A 6,594-nucleotide genomic window follows, 5' to 3' on the forward strand; every position below is an offset into this window, starting at 1 on the left:
GCCTTTCTGGTTAACTTAACTGGCACTCTAACTGATGGCTGCTGGGACTTTTAGCATAACCAAAGGACTTGGGGGGTTGTTGGGTTTTAAAACTCAGATGATCAGTCTTGTGAACCAAATAGTAATCTTAAGCACAAATATTCCCTTTGTCAGTCTCCCCAGATGCTTATGTGATGTTCTGAGGACCTCAGTGAGGAAGGCGGCCATCAGGTAAATAGGTGAAACATAACTTTACATGAAAAGATATACAAGCCCGAGTAAGTAGGTGTACATGGCTAGTAAAAGAACCCATACCTAGGAACCATATTTGTTAGCTTTGAGTAAAATGTCATATCCCCATTTGTCGTATTCCCATGAGATTGCAGGCGTTTTAGCTGGATAGTATCAACCACATATATCCAACCAGCATGGGGGTGACGGCGTGGCCCAGTGGACCCTTGGGAGGAGAGTGGGTTAGACAATACACTGGGGTATCCGGGGGTGCTCTGAACTGGATGACCCAGCTGCTGGGGCCACATAGACCAGTATTTTGAGCCCAAAATTTCCATTCTGTACTAGGCAGGTAGTCTCTCTGAAAGGTCACCCACAATTTCAGGCATCTCACCCAAGTTTTACAGAGTTAAAAAGGCAGCCAATATCAGGGCTTGGAAGCAGACATTTCACACCATGAATCTACAGTAAGTTCTCAGCTTTCAGTCCTGGCCCCCCCTGGAGGCACAGGAAGGGAAGTTTGTGGCAGGGAGCATGTTGGGTGCTGACAGAATGTCGCATACTCCAAAGAGGCTCCACTTGGCAACCCATTGGCTGCCCTAAAGCTGGGGACACCATGGGACAGCCCTCACTGTCTTCTGGCAGAGGTAGGGGACATCTGTCAAATCAGTGGTCAGTAAGGGGGCAGACCCCAAGTGTCAAAGATTTGAACATTGACCTCTGGGACAGGGGTGAGCCACACCTGTTTCAACAGCAGCCTTGGGTTTGTGGATGGTCTCTAAGCAGAGAGAAAGTTGGTTCTGTTGCCAGAAAGTCGTCCGTATTGAGACTCCAAGAGAGGGTTCGTGAGTCTTTCACAAGAAAGAATTCAAGACAAGTCCATAAAGTGAAGGCAAGTTTATTAAGAAAGTAAAGGAATAGGCCAGGCATGGTGGCTCACACCTGTAATCCCAGCACTTTGGGAGGCCGAAGTGGGTGAATCACCTGAGGTCAGGAGATTGAGACCAGCCTAGCCAACATGGTGAAACACTGTCTCTACTAAAAATACAAAAAATTAGCCGGGCATGGTGGCAGGCACCTGTAATCCCAGCTACTTGGGAGGCTGAGGCAGAAGAATCACTTGAACCCGGGAGGCGGAGATTGCAGTGAGCCAAGATCACGCCATTGCATTCCATCCTGGGCAACTCCGTCTCAAAAAAAAAAAAAAAAAAAAAAGTAAAGGAATAAAAATGGCTACTCCATAGGCAGAACAGCAGCGTGGGCTGCTCAGCTGCTTGTACTTACTGTTACTTCTTGATTATATGCTAAACAAGTGGTGGACTATTTATGAGTTTTCCAGGAAAGGGGTGGGTAATTGCCAGAACCGAGGGTTTCTCCCCTTTATAGACCATATAGGGTAACTTCCTGGCATTGCCATAGCATTTATAAGCTGTCATGGTGCTGGTGGGAGTGTATTTAAACATGCTAATGTATTATAATTAGCACATAATGAGTGGTGAGGACAATCAGAGGTCACTTTCTTGGCCGTCTTGGTTTTGGTGAGTTTTGGTCAGATTCTCTCCTGCAGTCTGTTTCATCAGCAAGGTCTTTACGACTTTTATTTTTGTGGACCTCCTGTCTCATGCTGTGACTAAGAATACCTAACCTCCTGGGAATGCAGCCCACAGGTCTCAGCTTCATTTTACCAGTCCCTATTTAAGATGGAGTCACTCTGGTTCCAGCACCCCGACAGTCCCACATGCCAGGGCAGCTGATCCCACAGAAAGTCAACAGTGGGGGCAAGAGGGGAGGGTGGGAAGAGAGCCTTCATCAGGAGGATTTGTGGGCCTCCCTGCCCCAGTTAACAGAGTGGGAGTGGAAGCAGGAAGGCCAGCAGCTTGCCCTGTACTTGCTCTAGGCGTGGTAATCAATCTGCAAAATATATCTGATATTAGAGCCTCAGCCTCCTGTCCCTGGGTGCAGGAGCCCCCTTAACACAGCTACCTCCTCTTGTATCCCTGCACCAAGTAGTGAGCCTACAGGAGGGGCAGGAGGACTTGAGAGCCCCCAGCGAGAGCATGCCACAGCAAGGGCATCCAGGGACCTTGTTCTAATCATCAGTAAAGCACTGTGCTGCTAACATTGGTTCTGGGACGTGGCAAAGGGTCATAGTGGCCAAGAGGAAGGGAGAAAATAGCAACACCCCTTCCGGAGGAGACAGCCTCTTGGGAATGATTTGGGGACCATCTGAAAGAAGTGCACTCACTGTGCCATTTCCTGGGTCCTCAGGTCCTCAGACCCCCAGCCCCTCCCACATCCCTGATTACAGAGACTATCCCTGAGATGCAGGTTAAAAAAAAAAAAATGGAGCCATTGTCTCCAGCTAGTAGGAATTTCTTTACATGATCCTCAGGGGATGGGATGAGGCCTGAGGGAGTCTGTGAATGGGAGAGGGATGGTCCTGTGAGATGTGACCGGGACAGAAGCAAGCCTCCGAGGACACTAGCATTCACCCAGGTGTCCACCTTCCATCCTTAAGGAGCCTCGTTCCTACTTCCCACCCAAGGACCCCAGCTCCGGTCTGCCCTTCCTCTCCAGCTGGGCTCTCACTGCCCACCTTGCATTCTTCCCACACTCTTCCAGGGACCTCTGTCCCCACCATCCCCAGGGCTGCTTTTGCAAGTCACCTGGGACCTTCCATTTCCCTGGTCTCCTCCCCGCCTTCTGGGCTGCAGTCCACACTGGTGGCCGCCTCTGCTTCCTGGAATGTTCCCGCCCTGCCTCTGAGCACGCCCGCTGGGATCTCTTCTGACCTGCTGACCCTCCTCTTTCTCTGCCTCCTCAGCAGGCTTCTCGCTCCATTCTTAAATGGTCCCCAGGGTTTTATTCCTCTTTTTCTCAACTCTTCACACAATTTCATCCACTCCATGTCATCTCAATGACCACTTATACAGAAATGACTCCCAAGAGGCCGTCTCTAGCTCCAGATGTTCATATTCACCCTTCCCTGGGTGACCCCCGACACACTGCAAATACCCAAGGCCACTCGCCTCCTGCAATATCTCCTATCTCCTCTACTCTCTTGGGCATGATGGCGCCCCTGACCCTGTGGCCCTCTCCACTCCCCATCTTTCAGAGTCCTCACCTTCCCCACAGATCCCCTGCTAATCCCTGCACTTCTTGCAGCCTCCCTCGTAGCTCACACCCAGTCATCCTGGTTGCGACAGAATCTGCACCTGCGTCCCCGCAGGGGAGAGGGCTCTGTCCCCAGAGCTGCTTGGGGCTGTGCTTAAGTGTTTACTAAATGTTGGATCTGGGGAGTTGGCCCACTGACCCTTCTCTGGGAACTGCCCCATTGCCTGTCTGGCAGCTGACTCGCCATCACCATCCTTGCAAGGCCTCATCCTGCTGGTCCCACAAGTCCTCTGAGGGCTAGAGGCTGCAAGGAACCAGCTGTGCCCTGGACTTTGGCAGGAACATAGGCTCCATGCGCCCTCCAGGTCACCTAACCCTCCCATCTGGAACCCTACCCTGCCCCCAAAGGCTGCTCACTGCTATGCTGCAAGCCAGCCCCTTAGTTCCTCCTCCTCCGGGTGCTGACAGGTCCTGGAGAAAGTTTTGGGACCTCAGTCACCCTCCCCTCAGTGACCTGTCAGAGCTTTAGCTCCTCAGAGCCCTCCTGACCCTTTTCTATTCCCATCCCACTACACCCCCAGGGGTTACATGTTCACTGTCCACTTGGAAAAAATTTCCTTTTTTTTTTCCTTCTTATGGCTTCAGGAAAGCATAAAACCAGATGCTTGTAAAGGCTAAACTGCTCCTGCAGCCTCTCTGCTCAGAATGGCTCTCTGGGGAGCCCAGTGGACCGGTGCTCACTGGGCCCAAGTGGTGCTGGGGCCTTTGGGCAGGGGGACATTGCACCACTGTCAAGGGTCTAGGCAGGACTTTCTTCCCTTCCCCAATCCCCAGCAGTGAAACAAAGGGAATTCGGAACAGGACTACGGCTACATTCTAAAATTGCTTTGGCCTGGGGAGAAACTAAGTGGAACTTGCAGGATGTGCTTGGAATGAAGAAGAAATCCAGGAGCTAGGGCCACAACAGGCTGAGCTTTCAGAGCTGGTAGTCGGAGGTAAGAGTGCATCAGAAGCATTTGCAGACACCTCAGCCATGACATTTGCAGATGTTTCTTCCAGGATTCACGGGACTCCATCATATGGTTTTGGTCCACCTCCTTCTGTCCTGCCAGAACTGGAAAAAGGAATCTCAGTTCCTTTTCCTGAAAGAAGGAATCAGCTTGGTCCCTCCCATTTATCCACTAAGCCAAGCCACAAAAGTCATTGGTCCCTGGCCAACCTATAGACTGGCTAACTTTGGATCAGGTCTGAACAGTGAGAGTGGGCACATGGGAGCCAGATGGATCATGTGAGGCAAAACACAGCTGTCTGGGCACCAGCATCTGAGGGTGGGGGCGGGGCAGATCATGATGACATCCCTAGCACACCAGATCAGCTAAGAGCACAGCTGCAGGCAATAAGGAAGTAGATCAATAGCTGCTTAAACCTGGGGCATTATTTTTCTCACTTGACAAGTTATACGTAGGTGGTTGCTGGTATTGCCAGTCAAAGACCCAGGCTCTTTTGTTTTGTTTTGTTTTTTGAGCCAGAGTCTCACTCTGTTGCCCAGGCTGGAGTGCAGTGGCACTATCCCAGCTCACTGCAACCTCGGCCTCCTGGGTTCAGGCAATTCTCTTGCCTCAGCCTCCCAAATTGCTGGGATTACAGGCATGCACCACCACGTCCGGCTAATTTTGTATTTTTAGTAGAGACAGGTTTCACCACGTTGGCCGGGCTGGTCTCGAACTCCTGGCCTCAAGGGATCCACCCACCTCCGCCTACTAAAGTGCTGGAATTACAGGCATGAGCCACCGTGCCTGGCCGGACCTAAGGTCTTTCTAACTGCTTCTTATTCTGTGGTGTGTTGGCTTCTGACCTCTTTATTGTCCCATCATGACCATCATGTTCTTGTTCAAGGCAGAGAAAGGAGAAGGATCTGGGCTGTCACATCCACCTCCTTTTATCAGCTTGCCTGGAACCGCCTCTCCCCCTGCACACCCAGGGTCTTCTGGGCCAGAACTGGGTGGCATGACCACTCTGCCCAGGAGACTGGTAAAATGAGAAACAGGATGGTGTGGTTGGCTTAAAGCAGAGGTGCAAAAATTCTACAGGCCAAATTCAGCCCACCACCAACTAAGAATGAGTTTTACATGTTTTGTTTTGTTTTGTGACAGAGTCTCACTCTGTCGCCCAGGCTGGAGTGCAGTGGCGTGATCTCAGCTCACTGCAACCTCTGCCTCCCGGGTTCAAGCAATTCCCCTGTCTCAGCCTCCCAAGTAGCTGGGACTACAGGCGCATACCTGGCTGATTTTTGCATTTTTGGTAGAGACAGGGTTTCACCATGTTGGGTCAGGCTGGTCTCGAACTCCTGACCTCAAGTGATCCACCCTCCTCGGCCTCTCAAAGTGCTGGGATTACAGGCATGAGCCACCACGCCCAGCCGAAAAAAACAATTTTTTGTTACACTGAGGAATGGCAAAGTTGTACAGATGCTGGTGCTCCCATATCCTAGGGGTGGGCGTGTAAATTGGTAAACCTCTTCCCAGGGTAATTTGAGAGTGTCACCACGTGGCTCACACTGATTGCAGGTTGCATCTTATATCCCTGAAGAGTTCATATCTATAATAGGGGTGAAAAAACTGTTTATTAAATGAAAGGCAACAGTATAATTGCTGGAAAATACAAGTTTTTTAAAAATTAGTATCTAGTGGCACAAATAGTCGTAAAAACATTGCTTGGGGGAAAGAAAGAAACTTTAAGGCCAGACGTGGTAGCTCATGCCTATAATCCCAGCACTTTGAGAGGACAAGGCAGGCAGATCACTTGAAGTCAGCAGTTCAAGACCAGCCTGGCCAACATGGTGAAACGCTATCTCTACTAAAAATACAAAAATTAGCCGGGCTTGGTGGCACACACCTGTGATCGCAGCTACTTAGGAGGCTGAAGCAGGAGAATCGCTTGAACCCAGGAGGTAGCAGTTCATTGTATGACCATACTTCAAATAAGTATCCACTGAGTACAGTATGGAAAAGAAGGAAAAAGAATAACTTTACAGGGAAAAACCTGATAAACACTATTTTAGCCAGTTGATCAAGTTCAACATCAACAGTCATAAATCACATCAATAGTATGTACCCTTGATATAAGATGAAAATGTCACTTTACCTCTGTGACCTTCCTTCCAAAAAACCTCATTACCCAAGTCTAATTATGAGAAAAACATCAGAAAAGGCCAGCCGTAGTGGCTCATGCCTGTAATCCCAGCACTTTGGGAGGCCAAGGTGGGTGGAT

The sequence above is a fragment of the Aotus nancymaae genome, unplaced genomic scaffold, assembly GCF_030222135.1.
Source record: "Aotus nancymaae isolate 86718 unplaced genomic scaffold, 86718_ANA_hifiasm-v0.15.2.pri h1tg000029l, whole genome shotgun sequence".
Classification (NCBI taxonomy): domain Eukaryota; kingdom Metazoa; phylum Chordata; class Mammalia; order Primates; family Aotidae; genus Aotus; species Aotus nancymaae.